Below are 19,498 nucleotides of genomic sequence, written 5' to 3'. Positions count from 1 at the left end.
TATTATCAACGCCAGCTGTCTTGTTATTTTTTAAAGCTGTTATAGCTTCAGCTATCTCACTTATGGAGGGAAAGTCGGTTTCCATATTTGGGTTTTCAACGTGTGTATGGCAGTTACATTGAAACTCGACATCATTATCCGCTCCGTTTGATAGCAATTCTGTGTAAAAGTTCTTCCGTACCGCAATTTGCCTGCTTTTTGCCGTGATCAGTGTACCATCGTCATCCCTGATAGGCTTAACAGATGTGAATGGTCGATTTGACAAAAGCTTTGTGGCTTTATATAAGTCACGGCTACGATTCGTTTCACTTGCTCGCTGGGCTTCTGTTGCAATACGATCGATGCATTTCCGTTTATCTGTGCGGGCACTTCTCTTTACATCGCGGTTCAATCTATTGTATTGGTTACTTTTTTCCATCCTAGCATTCCTCGTTTTTGCAGCATTTATCGCTTCTTTAGCAAGTTTCCTGTTTTGTATTATGTCCCAAGTTTCATCGGAAATCCATGGCTTTCTTTTACTATGGGCGTATCCAATGTTGTTCTTGGCTGATGATAGATATATTTCTCTGACAGTACTCCATGAGCTTCGTTGTTCAACGGGGATGTTACTGAGGGCTTCTCTTAAAGGGTTTGCAAAGGCTGTAGAAACCTCCCTAATTTTTAGACGATCTATATCAAACTTCCGTGAACACTTGGCTTCTTTCTTTATAGCAGCTATTTTTGCAATAAGAATGTGGTGATCACTTCCTACATCCGCTCCCCTTTTGGTTCGTACGTCGAGTAATGAGCCTCTCCATTTCCTGCTTATCAGGATATGATCAATTTGGTTTTCCAAAAACTTATTAAAATACATAAAATATCTTTGAAATTGGAAGAACATTTTTATAAATTTTGCTGGAAAAAACTTAAATATTTGCTACAAAAAACTTAAATATTATTGTAACTCTTCTTCTGATAAGAACACCCCCAAGCCCGGTCAGATCCATTGGTAGCATTGGTCAGGAGAAATAGAGTCTGGTGACGACTGTTACAACCTCCGGATTTTAGGTGTTATGAGGAGCTTAGCTACTTTTGTTGGCCGAACTGTATGTAAATTGACATTTGATAGTCCCCGTGATTACAAAACTTCTTCAATAAAAATCGTTAACATACATACATACATAGCTCCTTTTAAGGTATTCTGAAGATATTAGCTACCTTGTTTGGCAGAAATACCTGTAAGTTGACTTTTGAATTTCCCAGTGATCGCAAAACTTTTCCACCAAAATTTTGCAAAATAACCATATAAAGAAACCGACATAATTTAAGCATTTGGGGTATAATTGGTCGAGAAACGTTTCTTCCTAAAACTGTGGACAGAAAGGTTAACTTATTATTTCATTAAAATTAAGAACTTGTTTCGGTAAAAGGTAAAACAAATTTAGCCGGCTCCATAATTAACGATTTTTTACTGAAATAATGGTATGTTTGGACGAAATGTGTTTCAGACAATTTGAAGTCGACACATCTGTCTGTCTGCTGGCTGGTGCGCGCGATAACTCTGGAAGGGTTTAAGCGATTTGAACCAAATTTTACAACCCCCACAAAAGTTCAAATTTTTTCAGTAAAATGGTGAACGAATATCTCTCGAAGTGAGTAATCAGTTTGGTCCATACGTGGCATTATTTCCGGATATAGATCGGCATCGAATATGGACTATAAGTGCTCTCCTCGGATCGATTTGAAATTTCGTGCAGCAGGTTGTCCTTTACGATGGTAATTTTTTTCGGGGACAAGTCCATACCTCCTGATATAAGGGCCTAAAAGCTCCAAGAAAACCTGACTGCACCAACTAAAATGACAAATTCGCAAGATAAATTTCGCAGGGAATTTCTGATGGACCTAAACTTTGCACATCGTATTATTTCATCCAGTTATGTATTAGGTTGGGATACGAAAAATCGCGAAGGCTGCAATCTTTTTGGTCCAAACTTTGCGCATTGTACTAGTTCGGTTTCGATATCTGTTCCGTCCTAGAGGTAACTCCCACAAATAATTTGAGAAAAGTACAGTTTGAGGACTCGTCTCGGATCTATTTAAAAAATTTTTTGCAGATGATTGTTTTCATGGTCCCTATTACAATGGAACTATTTTTTCCGGGGTACGTCCTGAGATAATGGTTCCAAAAATGTGCAATATAACTCTCATACTTTTTCGATAAATTCTTCCAAACTAAGTTTAACGTAATTTAATATTTCGGGTTCTCTATCAGAAGTTCATTTACTATAAATATATATATGGTATATGTCAACGATTTTGTATAGTACCACAGTACGGTACCTATAGATTCCACGCTCTTCGAAGCAAACTCGTGATACAAAATCAATATATTTCATAAACGACATACATAAATATTGTGTTTGCTCCTTTTTTTTTTTGTCAGAGGCTGAGGGTATATCTCTGCCATTGATTTGTCTCTGCTGTTCGTTCCTTAGCCACTGTGCAGAACTTCCAGCAGCAAAATATCAGCCGAAACGAAGGAACAACTTTTCGCAAAGAAGACAAACACCAACAACAATAGCAACAAAAAAAGAATATTGCCGACAAAAATTTTAACTGGATGACAACATGAAGTACAACTTGTCATAATCATAAAATGCAACAACTAACAAGAGTAGTATTAATAGCAAAAACAACAGCAACAACAATTGGAGTATCAGCAACCAGTCTTCAGTGTGACATTTTCACAACAACATCATCCGACTCGCATGGCGTACGTGTGAAGAATCTTTTGGCAAATTCTAGCTATTTGCAGTGTAGAGCTGTCGCATCTCATACGAATGTGTGTGTGTGGGTAGGTGGGTATTTGGGTGACATTAACTTTTGCTTGGCAATTTTCATTCATTGTGTCTCTTCTGATATTTGCCATTGCAACATTTGCTAGTGTTGTCAACACATGTCTTCGGTGCGAACAAATTTCCATAATTTATGCTGATAACATTGCATTTTTGCCAAGAACACAAGTTCAATGTAGGCAAGTTCAGTGGAATATACAAGTCATATATATTGTCATAGTGGCCTTGATCAGAAAACGTACAAAAATAATATATAATATTTTCATGAGAAGCTGTACTTACCGCAAAAAAATTTCGGTAGGTATTAAAGTTTGGTGGTATTACCTGAAAAAAAAAAATAATAAATAAAAACATAAGTAAAAAAGTTGAAACAAATTTCAGAGAAATAAATAAATTTCTATATTATCATAGAAACAACAAACATTTCAAATAATCATGAAACACTTTCAAAAAATGTTCCTTAGCATTTAAATAATTATTAATAAAATCAAGGCCAAACGCTACTTAACCAACTGTAATCCGCTTAAATTATGCCAAACGTTTAGCAAGTCGAATCTGTAGTTACAATTCATTTTTATTTTAAGTTTTGCGTCTAAAGCCCTCATAATCATGCCCTTGCATTTCCAACAGATTGCAATCTTGCCGGAGACATGCCGCCACTTGAACACTTAGTCATGGCAATGCGACGAGGATGATGGATTTTCAAGTGGAACTTTTATCTTTGTCAAGATTTCTGGTAATTAAGTTATAATTACCCAACTTGCGATAGTAAATAGTCGCGGATTTTATTTGGTGGGCGTGTATGTGTTATTCTTGTTATGACAGCAAGTGCAATGTCGTGCATGCGATACATTTTTCTTAGAAGTTTGTCTATTCATCATTGAAAATACAACACGTATTAAGTAATAAGTAGCTTTTGCTGTGTTGTTTTTTTATACATATAAAATTAGTTGTTGTGTAGTAAAAATAGTTTTTCTACTATTATTTAATTACATTGAAATATTTAATTGTAGAGAAATTTTCCATGTTGTCATAATGTTTAAGTGCTTCCGGAAAATCCAGAATAATTATAAAATTAATAATATTTGGCAGAGGACGTTTGTCGGTGTACACATTAAATCAACAAGTAAAAAAGTATCAGTCGGTTTTGTCAAAAAAGAGATACATAAATGTAAAGTACAAAAAAAAATTAGTTTCCATGAAGCCAAGGTTTGTAGTATTAAAATACGCGAACTATTGCAGTTTACCAATAACTATGACAATTACTGGATTAAATTAAGTGTTTTAGAACAAAGCAAAAAAATTTAGCAAAAAAAAAAAACAAGTGAGCAAAGGCTATAGTCGGGACGGGCCGACCATGTGATACCCTACACCACTACCCCTGTGCATAAGCTTTTCACTGGTAAACATTTCTTTTAGGGAATGTAATCCGACTACCACCAAACATAATATGCCTCTTTCTCTCTGGGACCCCCATAAGCAACCAAAATTTCGTGACCATCCGATCAAAATTGCGACCTGTAGCGCGATTTCGAAAAAAAATGAAAAATGGAATGTATTACCGACTATTGCTATATCTCCGGTATTTGGCCAACTACGCCAACCTACTTTGCATTATAGTAAAGGTGGGATATTCTACCTTCATAGCCAGGCTTTGCTTTTGAAGTTCCCCATCCAAAGCTGTGATATTCGTTATTATAATTAAAATCGCAAAAATTAAAATTTGGGTTGTATTAGGGACTATTGCGATATCTTCGTTGTTTGACCACCTACAGTAACCTACTATTCATCGTTGTAAAGGTGATATTTTCTACTTTCATTAGCAGGTCTTTCTTTTGATATACCCCCTACAGATGGAGAGATATTCGCTTTGAAATAAAACGTTGACTTTTTCTCCAAATAAATTTTTTGCCCATTCCCATTCGTGACCATCCGATCAAAATTGCGACCTGTAGCGCGATTTCGAAAAAAAATGAAAAATGGAATGTATTACCGACTATTGCTATATCTCCGGTATTTGGCCAACTACGCCAACCTACTTTGCATTATAGTAAAGGTGGGATATTCTACCTTCATAGCCAGGCTTTGCTTTTGAAGTTCCCCATCCAAAGCTGTGATATTCGTTATTATAATTAAAATCGCAAAAATTAAAATTTGGGTTGTATTAGGGACTATTGCGATATCTTCGTTGTTTGACCACCTACAGTAACCTACTATTCATCGTTGTAAAGGTGATATTTTCTACTTTCATTAGCAGGTCTTTCTTTTGATATACCCCCTACAGATGGAGAGATATTCGCTTTGAAATAAAACGTTGACTTTTTCTCCAAATAAATTTTTTGCCCATTCCGACACCTGAATATTATCCGACCATCACCAAAATCAATAGGCTTTTCCCCTCCGGGACCTTCATCAACACTGGTGGATGATTTATTTTTTCCTAGGTTGTAACATTTTCAAGATATATACGAGGGCAGTTCGGAAACTTCTTAGCCTAGCACAAAAAGCGCAGTATAAACAGAAAAAAGTTAAGTGTTTTGGAAACTTCCGTCTCTGTTATGAACACATGTTAAATTTTGTTTCGATCTGGCAACTCCTTCATATAGAAACAGGTGTTCAAAAAAGACGCATCCGCAATTTTTTTACAATGGAAAAATTAGAAATGCGTGCTGTCATTAAATATTTACATAAAAAAAGGTTTATCGGGACAAGAAATTCATAATGATGTGGTGAATGTGTTAGGTGAAAGTGCTCCTTCATATGCAACAGTAAAAAATTGGCTTGCTGAATTTTAACGTGGTCGTACAAGCATTGAAGATGAACCACGTTGTGGACGCAGCGTTGCCGACAGTTTTTGGTCGGAAATCGTCGAATCGTCAACAAAATTTGGAAAATCGTCAAAAATCTTCAACATGGTCCAAAACTAGGTTGGGTTACCGTTTAATGCGACTTTGTTGCTGACAACGTAAAATATACAACCCACAGAAATAAATCTAACCCAATCTCACTTAAATACCGCCATAAAAACAGGTTTCAGAAGATTATAGTCTTCCCTGTGGTTATCGAGTTTGCAGAAATGTAGCAAGGCAAAGCTGGGTACACATTGCCAGTGTTGAATGACAGATTAGCTCAAATGTCGCTTGCTTGACACTGTGATCGTCTATGTTCGTCGATATACATACATTTTGTTTGATGGACAGTCGGAATTCGACAAAATTGCAATTAAAGTGGGCATCGGTAAGAAGTATTTTATCTCGAAAACTTTTCAAGGAAGATTTTCATCCATTAACAACCCTAAATTATAATTTTCAGATGATGGAAATTGATGATGAGGCAAGAACTACGAAAATACCTGTATTCCAGATATGTGCCTAAATATAGCCAATCCGTCTGAAAATTGCTATAAAACATTAAAAAAGCTGATAAAATCGAGTTTGGAACATTGCACTCCTTAAAGTCTTTCGTGAAATTTTGGTCAAAATATAGTTATCGTCTTTTATTTCATGCAATTTTAGATTACGTGAAAAATCGTCATTTTGGACCATAAAAAAATGACGGTAAATCGTCAAATTCGGCAACACTGAGTGGACGTCCAAAAACAGCAACAACAACATAAATTGTAGCCAAAGTGCATGATATGGTATTAAATGATCGACGAATAAAAGTGCGTGAAATTGCTAATATCATGGCCATCTCAAATGATCGAGTCCATTTAATTTTGCATGAAGAACTACAGATGAAAAAGCTTTCTGCAAGAATGGGTGCCGCATTTGTTAACAGTCGATCAAAAACGCATAAGAATGAACATTTCTCAAGCTTGTTTGGATCGTTTTAAGCGAAATAAAATGGATTTTAAGCGTCGTTTCAAAACTGTTGATGAGACATGGATCCACCACTATACTCCAGAGACAAAAGAACAATCCAAACAATGGACTGAAGCTGGAGGAAGTGCCCCAAAGAAATCAAAAACAATTCAATCGGCTGGTAAGGTTATGGCAACGGTTTTTTGGGACTTCAAAGGTATTTTATTGATTGACTATCTGCAAAAGGGTAAAACAATAAATTCAGAATACTATTGCAAATGTAAATGTACAAATTCGAGAAAAACGTCCTGGCTTACAACACAAAAAAATAATTTTTCATCAAGACAACGCACCAGTGCACAAGAGTGTTTTAACAATGGCTAAAATCAACGAATTAAAGTACGAGTTGCTTGACCACCCACCTTATTCTCCTGATTTAGCTCCCAGTAACTTTTACTTGTTCCCAAATCTAAAAAAAATCCTTGCTGGCAAGCTTTTTACCTCAAATGAAGATGCAATTACAGTTGTAAACCACTATTTTGAAGACCTTGAGGAAAACTATTTTAATCGAGTGATAGAATTGCTAGAAAAGCGTTGGACTAAGTGTATTGAAGTTTCAGGAGATTATGTTGAAAAATAAAAATATTTTTGAAAAACTAAATATTCTCTTTCATTGATAGGCTAAGAAGTTTCCGAACCGCCCTCGTAAGTTTAATTTGGGAAATTACAGTAATGACATTGTTTTATAAGGAGGCTATACAGTCAGTGCATTGTCTCAATTTGAACTTCTATATCTCAAAAACGGTAAAACCTATGAAAATATCATGAAGGTCAATCTAGTGGAGAATTTTCACAGCTACAATATTTTCTTAAGGCCCGTTTACATAGAACTTGCGGTTTCCAAGCAAAATTGTGAAAACCTAAAGAACACCTAAAAATGTGATATTAAATCGCGATTTATTTGAAAATCCCTCCGGCGATTTTTTTTGTTTCTTGATATTTCTCATCTATGAGCATTGTAATTTCAGAATCTGCAAAAACTTCCTAGGTGTAAGCACCTTCCATTTAAAATTAGTTAAGGCGCACCGTGAGTGGTGTAGGGTATAATTAATTTGCATGGAAGTTATGACCGCGTAAATGAATAAACATAGGTAAAACCAGGAAGGAAAGGATCATAATCGGGCGACTATATGATACCCTACCCCACTGTGAATATGTAAAAGATAAGAGATACATATATATCAATTTAAACTGATTTCTATGGTACACCTATTACTATTACAGTCAGACATTCCAAATTGCATCGAAATCAAACATATATAGCGTGTTTGGTACAGCAAATACGTCAAATTGGCCGAAAATATATACGGGAGCTATATTCAAATCTGAACAGATTTCGATGTAATTTGGCACATTTATTTCTAGACCGAATTCAGTCACACGTTCCAAATTTCATCAAAATTGGACGTATGCAGCGTCTTTGGTACAGCAAATACGTCAAATCGGCCGAAAATATATATGGGAGCTATATCCAAATCTGAACCGATTTTCACCAAAAGCAATAGCGTTCTTCATATGGCTAAAAAAATTATATTCCCCAATCTTCAGCTAAATCGGACAAAAAATGCGACCTGTACGTTGCGAACAAAAATACATGGACAGCATGCATATATGACGGACGGGCATGCATAAATCGACTCAGAAAGTGATTATATGTATATCCCCAAAAGGAACTACAGGTCTATTTCGTTTCCTTTTGTACATACAAATGCACAAAGACATAATACCCCTTACCACAGTGTGGTGTAGGATATAAAACATTGATGGCCAAAACACACACATTGCCCTTGTGTGAGTATAAAAAATCCGAACGACCAACACTAGTATTACACTAACAAACCAACATTCTTCTCATTGACTGATTTGCAAAATGTAAACAACACGCCAACCTAACGAAGCCACACGAAGATGCTTACTATATATGTACGTGTGATTACGATCGCTTTGCCTATGAAATATGAAAATGAAATTTTTTGTTGCTGGCCATCTCTGGTATAAAAAGCGTTGAAGCTAGCGAGGTTTTTAACGTTGTTATTTGATTGCTGGTTAAACCATTCAAATGGCGGATATCTGTTCAAAGTAAAAGTAGAAGAATATAAAATGAAGATTACACTTCTAATGTATCACTTTTCAAAACTGCATCCACCTTTTATGGATGCTGACATTTTAAAGCCGGATTCTAGGTGTTTTTTGTATTTTTTATTTAATTTGGACGCGCACTCGGGTATTTCAAAAAAACAAATATTGGATTAAAGCACTCGCGATTACGCATAATTTGATATGTATATTTACTATGTAGCCCACACAGCATCACAGTAATCTACTGGTAAAAGCCAAAATTTAGTGCGATATTTTTTTTTTCAAAAAAAAAAAAAACTATTTTTTTGGATACAGTATTTACAATATCTTTTTGAGTGTGCAGGTAGTTTTTCGGCGGTCCGGATCATATAAATAACACTATGCAACACTGAAAATGCAAACAACTTCTAGTATGCATTTTTTGAAAGTACATATTCAGACAACAAAAACCCTAGTAGGGTTTTGTACTGTCAGATCAAGTTCGCATTTTATGGCCTCATCTAAACCGGGCTAAATCTACACTTTTTTGCATTTATCAGGCCTTTATCTCCGAAACGAATTGGAATTTGGCCTTGCTGTCTTTAGCAATATTGTAGCCCTATACTAGTAGAACTTATCTTCTAAAGAAATCTCCATCTAGGGCATCAAAATCTATAAAATATAGAAAATTTTACATAATTGCTGAAATTCTGGTCAGTATCGGCTAAACTATTGGGAGTTGAACCAAGTAACATTTTGCAAAAATCTTCCAAATAAAGTTCTAAACAATTCTTTAGAACATTCTGGAACTCTAAAATGCTCACTTCATGTTGTTTCAGCGGTATTTTTCATCATATCTTTTACCACGGGTATTTCAAACACAGTTCACACCGACACACAGTGAATCCACTTGTATAGAGAAAGTGGCCAAAAATATTTAGAGTGTAAAAATCAAGCCGATGCGCCGGTTAGAGCTTTGTGCTGCTGCGAAGAGCGTTTTAAGAAACCACGAGCGTAACATTCTCCCCCCTTTCCCCTCTGGAGGGGGTAAACGGTAAAAACTGTTGTATGCTGTTAATACACAATGACATGAACAAAGGTCCCGATTATATTATGATGCAAAAATAGGCTTGGGGAAACAAAACAATCTCCAAAACAATATAAAATCCAACCAATTTAGCGGATTAAAACAATTCAACATTTTTGTCTGAAAATTGGTAAAATTTTTAATATAGATCTTATAGCGTTCTTCCTGGAAGGCACGTACCGCCAACGTAAGACAACTTTGGAAGAGGATGTCTTCATCTTGCCACTGATGCCAATTATGTTAATGTACGTGGTCAGATAATAGAGTAATACGCTAATATATCCATAGAAACCCTATTGTAGGGAAGCTTTAGTCAGCGACCCACCAATTATAGTCTGGCACTAGATGGCAGCTGATGTTAATGCTAAATAATCTTAAACCCATGACCTACTTTGGAAAATTATTCCCGAGGTGGGCACTGGTGGGCATCATGACTAAAACCTTAGGTCAAATTTAAGTATATGATCGAATTGGCATTACGAAATACACTAAGAAAATATGCAGCTAACTTGAATTCCGCAACACGCTAAAACACTATTTTTTAATGAGCTATTACCTCCTTCTTCAAAATCCACTATAAAATTTTGCTATACGTATTAGTTTCGCGATATTTTTAATATATTTACTTGCACTTAAAATATAGGTTGTACTCACAACAAAAAATATTAGTCAAATGTTCCGCCTTTGAAGCTATTCTTAAGAAGATCGCGTTCGAATGACACAAAAACTAATATATTTTTAAAAAGGTCCATGTCATAGCTGTCAGAGTTGCCAGATGTTGTACCAAAATTTTGACATTCATTTTTTATTTTTGGCCAATGGGTGGATCCACTGTTCTACAGTTTATTCTCGCATTGCGGATTTCACTACATTATTGACATTTTTATTATATCGTCGTTGAAAAATGTACTGAAAACAAAGGCATGGAAGCATTTTACAACAATGATATGTTCTGAAGAGCTGTGTATTACATTCCAGGGAATATTTTTCCAAAAGAAAATATTCAGAAAAAATTAAAGGTTTTGGATATACGGTATCTAGGGTATCTTGTCATTTGGGTCTGCACTTTCAAAAAATCCTCAGTTCGAATTGTTTGCACAAGATCACCTTAAAAATGTTGCACAGTGTAATACATCGTGAAAATACATCCACTAGAATGGCAGAAACGGCTAATGCAAAAAATTGAAAAATTTGCGAAAAATGTTTTTGAATTTGTCGCGGACTAATTAGCGTTTTGTGTGGATCGTTTCCATTTCAATGAAGAAACTGACACATCACTCGCGTTTATGCGAAAATAGCGGTTTGCAAATTTTGAAAAGTAATACATTAGTGTGATTGTCCTTATTTAGTTTGTTTCTTCTTTTACTTTGACAGGAAACTCGGGAAAAGTGTGGTTTACTCAAAAATCGAGAGAAAACAAAAAAAGACAAGTTGGCTTCAACCCATTTTTTATACCATCAGCGTTTATGCTAAAAAGGGTATACATTAGGGTGGGACGATTTGTGTGGAAGGAAAAAAACCTTAATGAACCCTTCGCGTTTCTGATTCCTGGGATTGAACTGAGCAAAAAGTCCACTGGACCATATATCTACCGTGAAAATCGAGCCTCCCGATCTTGACTTTAAGTTTTCTATTGACGTTTTTTGGATATTTTGGCATATAACAGCCAAACCATTGAGATTTTCGATCCAACACAAAGACAAACATTGTAGTCAAGACAGTAATTGAAAACTCTCTAATACATCGCAAAAGCATTGGAACGCTCCTTCAGGCAGTTTTGGCCTTAAGAATGTGCAAACTTTTCGGAATATGTCGATAAATGACATTGTGCTACAAAATATGACCCGAAAAATATTCAAGTGTTCTGATGCAAAATTATATCGTGTTGGGATCCATGGACAACGACAATACCTTTATTTCGTTTGGGTCACTTCGTTTTATTTTTTTATAACGGTAAAAGTAGTGAAAATCTGTGTTTCTTACATTTTCAAATATAAACGGACATATCTTCTTTTTTCACAACGGATTTCTAGTGACCCTTCTTCCTTTTAAAGGGATAATATCTTTAGAACAAGTTATTATTTGTTTAAATCGGTTAACAAATGGCTAAGTTATAGTTGTTTAAGTCTGAAAACCCCCACACAAAGACTATAACTGAATTTCTCATAATTTTGAAAATAATTACACTGTGCAACACTGAAAATGCAAACAACTTCTAATGGGCATTTTCTGAAAGTACATATTGAGACTATAAAAACCTTAATTGGGTTTTGTGTTCTTAGATCGGGTTTAGATTTTATGGCCTCATCTAAACCGACTTAAAATGAGTCTTTTTTCCAGAGATCGGACCTTTATCTCCGAAACTAATAAGAATTTTGTTTTGCAGTCTTTAGCAATATTGTAGCCCTAAAGTAGTAGAACTTATGTGTCAAACAGATGAACTAGTAAAAGCTGCATCTAGCGCATCAAACTCGTTAAAATATAGAAAAGTTTACATAATTTCTGAAATACTGGTCAGTAACAACTAAACTGTTGGGAGTTGAAACAAGTAACCATTCTAAAAATTTTCCAAATAATGTGACCATCAATTCTTCAGAACATTCTGAAACTCTAAAATGGTTATTTCACGTTGTTTAAGGGTTATTTCATAACATACCTTTTACAGAACTTATTTCAAACAATGTTCACACAGGCTGTTTATTCTCATGTTGGGGATTTCAATGAATTATTGAAATATTTACCAAATTGTTGTTGAAAAATTTGCTATAAACAAGGCGATAGAGGCATTTTACAAAAATATAATGTTCTGAAGAGTTGTGTATTACATTCCAGAGAATATTTCCCCAAAAGGTAACATTAAGAAGAATTTAACATTTTGGGAGATACGCTGCGAAATATACACAAATTATAGAATTTTTAGATGTATTATAAAATTTGAGGCAATTAATGCAATTTCTCGTGTTCACTATTCCTCCAAATATTTTCTTCTTGCTCTTATCTACAAGTTTGCTGCAGATGTCAAAACAAGATTCGTAATGGTTTCAGAGATACAGCCCCGATTTGTTTTAAAAATTCGATATTTAACCATGTTTAGATGAGGCCATAAAAACCGAACCCGATCTAAGAAAACAAAACCCAAATATGGTTTTTGCCTATTGGTCCTCTACTTTCATAAAATTCTGGACAGAAGTTGTTTGCACGCGATTGGCTCAAAAATGTTGCACAGTGTTATTGAACAAAACAAAAAAACATTATATTTTTGAAAATTATGAGAAATTCAGTTATAGTTTTTTTGTGAGGGTTTTCAGACTTAAACAACTATAACTTAGCGATACAATTTTGCATCAGAACACTTGAATATTTTTCGGGTCAAATTTTGTAGCACAATGTCATTTATCGGCATTTTCCGAAAAGTTTGCACATTCTTAAGGCCAAAACTGCCTGAAGGAGCGTTCCAATGCTATACTATACTTATATACACTTTCATACGGGCAAAATGTGCCTTATCGAAATAATGGTTTTAGACCCCAAGTATGTTTGGCCGAAATCCGTTTCAGACAATTTGGATTAAATTTAGCCATGTCCGTCCGTCTGTCTTGCTGGTTGGAGAGCACGATAACTCTCGAATGGATCAACCGATTTGGTCCAAAATTTGGCTTTCGTAATATGCTGTAAAAACTTAGTTTAAGTTCGAAGATGGGCTATATCGGTCCACTCCTTCAGGTACCTCCCCCACAAAAGTTCGAAAATGTTCGGAAAATTTGTTCGAGCGATAGCTCTCGAAGGGAATAACCGATTTGGTCCATACTTTGCACATCGTGAAATTTCCACCCGACTTAAATGAGGTTCCAATATGGACTTAATCGGTTCATTCCTTCGGGTACCTTCCACACAAATTTTCGGAAAAGTCCAGTTTAGGACCAGTCGTGCGATTCTCTAACTCATTTTTTGAGTTACGGACAAATGTCGGTAAAATTAAAATGCTTATAACTTCGGTAACTAGCGATGTTTTTCGGTAAGTTAGCGATGAATAAAAAGTAGTAGTAAAGTTCTACCGATAGAAATAGTTTTGTCAACTTTTATTTGAGCTTTTCATTCATAATTTTGCGTTTTAATATTACCGATTTTTGTCGGTAACACAAAATGAGTTAGAGAATCGCACTACAGCTCACGAATCGCTTTGATTTTTGTTGTAGCAACTTGTATTCACGGCCTCCCCATACGACGGTATAAGTTTCATCAGGGGCAAGCTCATACCTCCTGACAAAATAGCCTGAAAGGTGTAAAAACCCCTATGATACCGTGTGTAGTTGTTAGAGCGCAAGATAACTCTCGAACGGATCTGCCGATTCGATCCAACATTTGGCCTTCGTAATATTTTGTCCGAACTTAGTTTAAGTTCGAATATAAGCCATATCGGCCCACTCCTTTAGGTACCTCCCCCACAAAAGTTCAAAAATGTTCGGAAAAATTGTGAGCACGATAACATTTGAAGGGAGTGACCGATTTAGTCCATACTTTACACATCCTAATATATCTACCAGGTAAAGATAAAGTTCGAATATTGACTATATTTGTCCACTACGTCGGGTACCTCCCACACAAAATTTCGGATAAGTTCACTTTAAGGCCTGCTCTCGTATCACTTTGATTTTTGTTGAAGCTACTTGCATTCACTGACCCCCTTAACGATGGTACAATTTTTTTAGGGGCAAGTAAATACTTTCTGAGAAATTAGCCCGAAAATTGTAAAAATCTATATGACACCATGTGTAGTGGCTGGAGCGCGCTATAGCATTCGAACTGGTCAACGGATTTGGTCCGAAATTTGGCCTTCGCCATATTTTGTCCAACCTTAGTTTCAGTTCGAAGATGGGCAATACCGGTCCACAACTTGCAGTACTTCCCCTCAAAATTTAAAAGATGCCACTAAAATGGTATGTACGATACACTTTCTTAAAAAGAGTAACCAATTTGGTCCATACTATGGATCTTCTAATATTTTGTCCAAATTTAGTTTAACTACTAAAATGACCCATATTTGTCCTCCCCTTAAGGTACCTCCCCCGCCAAACTCCAAAATTTTTGTTTAAGTGCAGTTTAGGGTCTGTTCGAAGATCCTTTGGAAATGTATACCGATGCTATTGTTTGTGGTTCTGTTTACAGCGATATTATGTTTACCGTGGACAACTTCAAGCTTCCTGGCATACTGGTTCAAATGTTATGTGACGATCCACTGAAATGACTAGTGGGTGCAATATCTAACGAAAAGACATAACTCCCAAAATAAGATCCACTTTCATAATAAACCATGCCGGCCCATTCCTTCAAGTACAACTTTAATTCTAATCCACATTTTTGTCTGTAAGTTCAAATGTTCAAAAAGGGCCACAAAATTCTGAAAATACCCTAAATACATTCGACCTGTCCTTAGATGAAAGTTTCAATTCTCATAGGCTGAGGGTATATCTCTGTCGGCAAAGCCGACTGATACTGTTTTACTTGTTGCATAGATGGTTTATATTTACTAAGTTCTCAGAATACCAACATTTGCAAAATTAGTAATTATGAATAAAATGTACAAAATACTGAAAATCGAGTTATATATTTGGGGGCTATACCAAAAAGTGGATCCACATGACCCAATATTTGTACCAATTGCTTCAGAAGACCTTTAGGGACTGGCTCGCAATATTGCACTTAAAATAAACGCAGTATCTATCTATTTTTATCCAGATAAGAATATTTTTCTGAATCCACTAAAATAAAATTTTTAGAAGTTCCTCTCAGCGCCATATAATCTTGTAATTAATTATAGTGATATGTTTTAATAAGAATTGCAATTAATAGTATATTCGGTGAGCAAAATTATCTGTTTACTTGATTGTAAAGGGTATTCAATCATCAGCTTAAACGGCACTTTCATCTACAACTTTTTTTTTTGGTTTAATAACTAAAGTGTGTATTTTCCCCTAACGCCTAACCTTTATACCCATTACTCACTATTCCGTAAATTACTGCAAACTATTCCCAACAACTGAAAAAAAACTAAAAAACTATATATAATTAAATAACTTTGAAAATAAACAAACTGACTAACTAAACAGTAAAGGCAATTAAACAAATTAAAACATGTGAGTTTTTAAAACTAAATATGTACATACGTCAATTATTTCTAAACAACAACAACGATAGTAACAACAATGACAAATAAATCATAAAGCACACATTGACAGTTGTCACAACACAACATCTCCAATGACAGTGACAAAGTAAATGCCACTTGCTTTGTTCTGTTTGTTGTGTTTTTTCTGTTTCTGTTGGCTATAAAAAATATGATACGATCCAATCACTCATTCTGGTGTCAAAACAAACACACACACAGACCAATTGTAGATTCATTCATTTATTTATTCATTCATTAATTGTAAATTATTTGCTGTGTAATGTGATAGTTCTACATTTTGTTACTTCTTAAGCAGCAGACAGGGTGGGTGTGGGGTATTGCAAATTAATCGACATCTCTTTGGAATAGCTATTTATTGCTACTTCACGAAGTCCAAGTATAAAATAACAAAGTCATCTTGAATTACGTACATGTTTGGGATTTAAAAAAGGCTTAATATCATCAATTAATCATCGATTATTTTATAATTAACTAGCAAAAGACAAATAAACAATATTTAATATCGAAATGGCGAACACTTAAAATTTTGTTGTACTAATACCAGTTTTAATAAATATTTATTATACCCTCCACCATATGGAGGGTATAATTAAATTTGTCATTCCGTTTGTAACACATCGAAATATTCATCGGAGACCCTATAAAGTATATGGGGAATTCCAAGTGAAATCGGACAGTTCGGAGAAAAGTAATTTTTGATTTCAATTGTTTTTGGTTCAATTAATGCTCCTAGCCAACAGAACATTTTAGTATATTTTAAATTTTTTTTTTGACCAACGGTACAGAGATATCGCCTATTAAAATTATCACATTTTTAAAGAACTATGTCCAAATAAATACTCATAACTTCTTTAATATTGGTCCAAATGGGACCATCTTTTTTTTGAATTGTTTGTTTTTTCATCAGCTATCGAAAGAAATACTTAAAAGAGAAATGCACAGTGGGCTTCAATTTTCGGGATTTAATATTTAAAATCAATTTTTAAATATGATGATATGTTAAACTACGTTCAATTACAAAAATTTTAAGCTCTAAATCGTAATGGGATGCGAATAAATACTATTTTTTCTGAATTTTTTAAAATTTGTCAATTTAATTTTTCCTTTATACCTTTGTCCAAAATTTGTATTTCCTGTATTTTTGAAGCTAAGAGTACATATTTATCATTATATGTTATATATTTATCATAAAAAATAGAAAAAAATGCACAGGGGGCTTTAATGGAATTTTCGCTGATGCATTTTCAAAATCGAAAAATGACGCAGTTTTTAAGATGTTTGAGATAAATTCATAAATATAAAATCAAAACAAATATTTATAAATGAAACTTTTAATTTTTTTAATAAAATAATAAATTTTGGACAAAGGTATAAAGCAAAAATTGTATTGACAAATTTTAAAAAATTCAGAAAAAATAGTATTTATTCGCATCCCATTACGATTTAGAGCTTAAAATTTTTGTAATTGAACGTAGTTTAAGATATATTTTTTTTGAAAAAATCGAAGGGTACAATCATATTTAAAAATTGATTTTAAATATTAAATCCCAAAAATTGCATTGAAGCCCACTGTGCATTTCTCTTTTAAGTATTTCTTTCGATAGCTGATGAAAAAACAAACAATTCAAAAAAAAGATGGTCCCATTTGGACCAATATTAAAGAAGTTATGAGTATTTATTTGGACATAGTTCTTTAAAAATGTGATAATTTTAATAGGTGATATCTCTGTACCGTTGGTCAAAAAAAAATTTTAATATATACTAAAATGTTCTGTTGGCTAGGAGCATTAATTGAACCAAAAACAATTGAAATCAAAAATTACTTTTCTCCGAACTGTCCGATTTCACTTGGAATTCCCCATATATATTATTGATCAGCATGTCGATTTAACCATGTTTGTCTGTATGTCTGTTGAAATCAAGATACAGCTCGCAATTCTAAAGATAGAGAGTCAATATTTGGTGCAGAAGTTTTTATTACTTGCAGGATGGTTGGTATTGAAAATGGGATATATCGGTCCACGTTTTGATATAGCCCCCATAGAACGGTACCCCCCGATTTTCGGTATTTTTAAGGTTTTAGCTTCATTATCCTACCAAAATAGCTGAAATTTGGTACGTAGTCTTCTTTAGTGGTATAAAACTTTTCCCCAGAATTTTGTCGGTATCGGTCCACGCATTCATATAGCCACCATAGAACGGTACCTCCCGATTTTCGGTATTTTGAAGGTTTTAGCTTCATTATCACACCTAAATGGCTGTAATTTGGTACTTAGTCTACGTTGGTGGTATAAAACCTTCCCCCGGAACTTTGTCGGTATTTGTCCATGCCTTTATACAGCCCTTAGAGCGGTACATCCCGATTTTCCGTATTTTGAACGTTGTGGCTCAATATTCCACCGAAATGGCTGAAATTTGGTATTTAGACTTCGTTGAGGGAACTCAAACTTCCCCATTAAATTTATCGGTATAGGTCCACTCCTTCATATAGCCCCCATGGAAAGGTACCTCCCGATTTTCCGTATTTTGAAGGTTGTGGCTTCAATATTCCACCAAAATGGCTGAAATTTGGTATTTAGTCTTCAATGTGATATAAAACTGTTCGCCAGAAATTTATCTGTACAGGTCCACGCTTTCATATTGCCCCATTTCCGACTAAAATTCGTCGGTATAGGTCCACGTTTCGATATAGCCTTCTTAGAACGGTACCTCCCGATTTTCGTAATACTGAAGATTGTGGCGTCAATATCCCACTGAAATGGCTGAAATTCGTTATTTAGTCTTCCAAGAGTTATAAAATATTCCAGAAGAGTATTACCAGTATATGTAGAGTATTATCAGTATTTGTATTCGAGATATTTTGTCCAAACTTAGTTTCAGTTCGAAGATCAGTCTACAACTTCCGGTACTTCCCCCAATATTTAGAAAATGTCACTAAAATGGTATGCACGATATCTCCTGAACGGAGCAGCCAAATTGGTCCAAACTTTAATCCTAATCCACATTTTTGTCGGCAAGTTCAAATGTCCAAAAAATTCCACAAAATTCTGAAAAGACTCTAAATACATTCGATCTGTCTGTAGATGAAAGTTTCAATTCACATAGGCTGAGGGTATATCTCTGTCGGATGTCAAATTTTGGAATGAATTGGTTGATCCGTTAGAGAATTATCGTGTGCTTCAGCTACCACACATGGTGCCATAGCGCACTGTGGGTCCGCCCGTGGACAAAAATCGAAAAATTTATGTCGACAAATTTGATTGCGATTGAAATAAATATTCTCTAAACACAGTAAATTTTTATTATCCAGTATTATATTTGCCAATTTACAGCGTTAATATGCCAAGTTAAGTCGAAGAAGTTGAGGATTGTATGTAATAATTATTCCACAAACATCTCATAAGGGACAAGGGAAACTTCTCTCTTATCAATGAGTGCACCCCGATTCATATTAAGCTCAATGATATGG

General features: G+C 34.8%; 1 protein-coding gene across 21 annotated transcripts in view; it reads right to left on the bottom strand.

The window, feature by feature from the left end:
• Window positions 1-19,498, bottom strand: part of LOC141389991 (sodium/iodide cotransporter) — a 459,732-nt gene that overhangs the window by 251,104 nt on the left and 189,130 nt on the right. For 8 of the 21 annotated variants that reach the window (XM_073962374.1, XM_073962370.1, XM_073962371.1 and 5 more), the window contains one exon: window positions 3,117-3,158. The exons of 12 other annotated variants lie outside the window; for them this stretch is intronic. The gene's annotated coding sequence lies outside the window, so the exon portion shown is untranslated. Of the gene's footprint in view, window positions 1-3,116; window positions 3,159-3,343; window positions 3,670-19,498 lie in introns of those variants that run through there. One more of the 21 variants, XM_073962381.1, reaches the window with a different exon arrangement.

Source organism: Musca autumnalis, unplaced genomic scaffold (assembly GCF_047663935.1).
Source record: "Musca autumnalis isolate F117 unplaced genomic scaffold, ASM4766393v1 scaffold_1, whole genome shotgun sequence".
Classification (NCBI taxonomy): Eukaryota; Metazoa; Arthropoda; class Insecta; order Diptera; family Muscidae; genus Musca; species Musca autumnalis.
The sequence above is the reverse complement of the archived record's forward strand: the minus strand, read 5'-3'. Positions and strand labels throughout refer to the sequence as shown.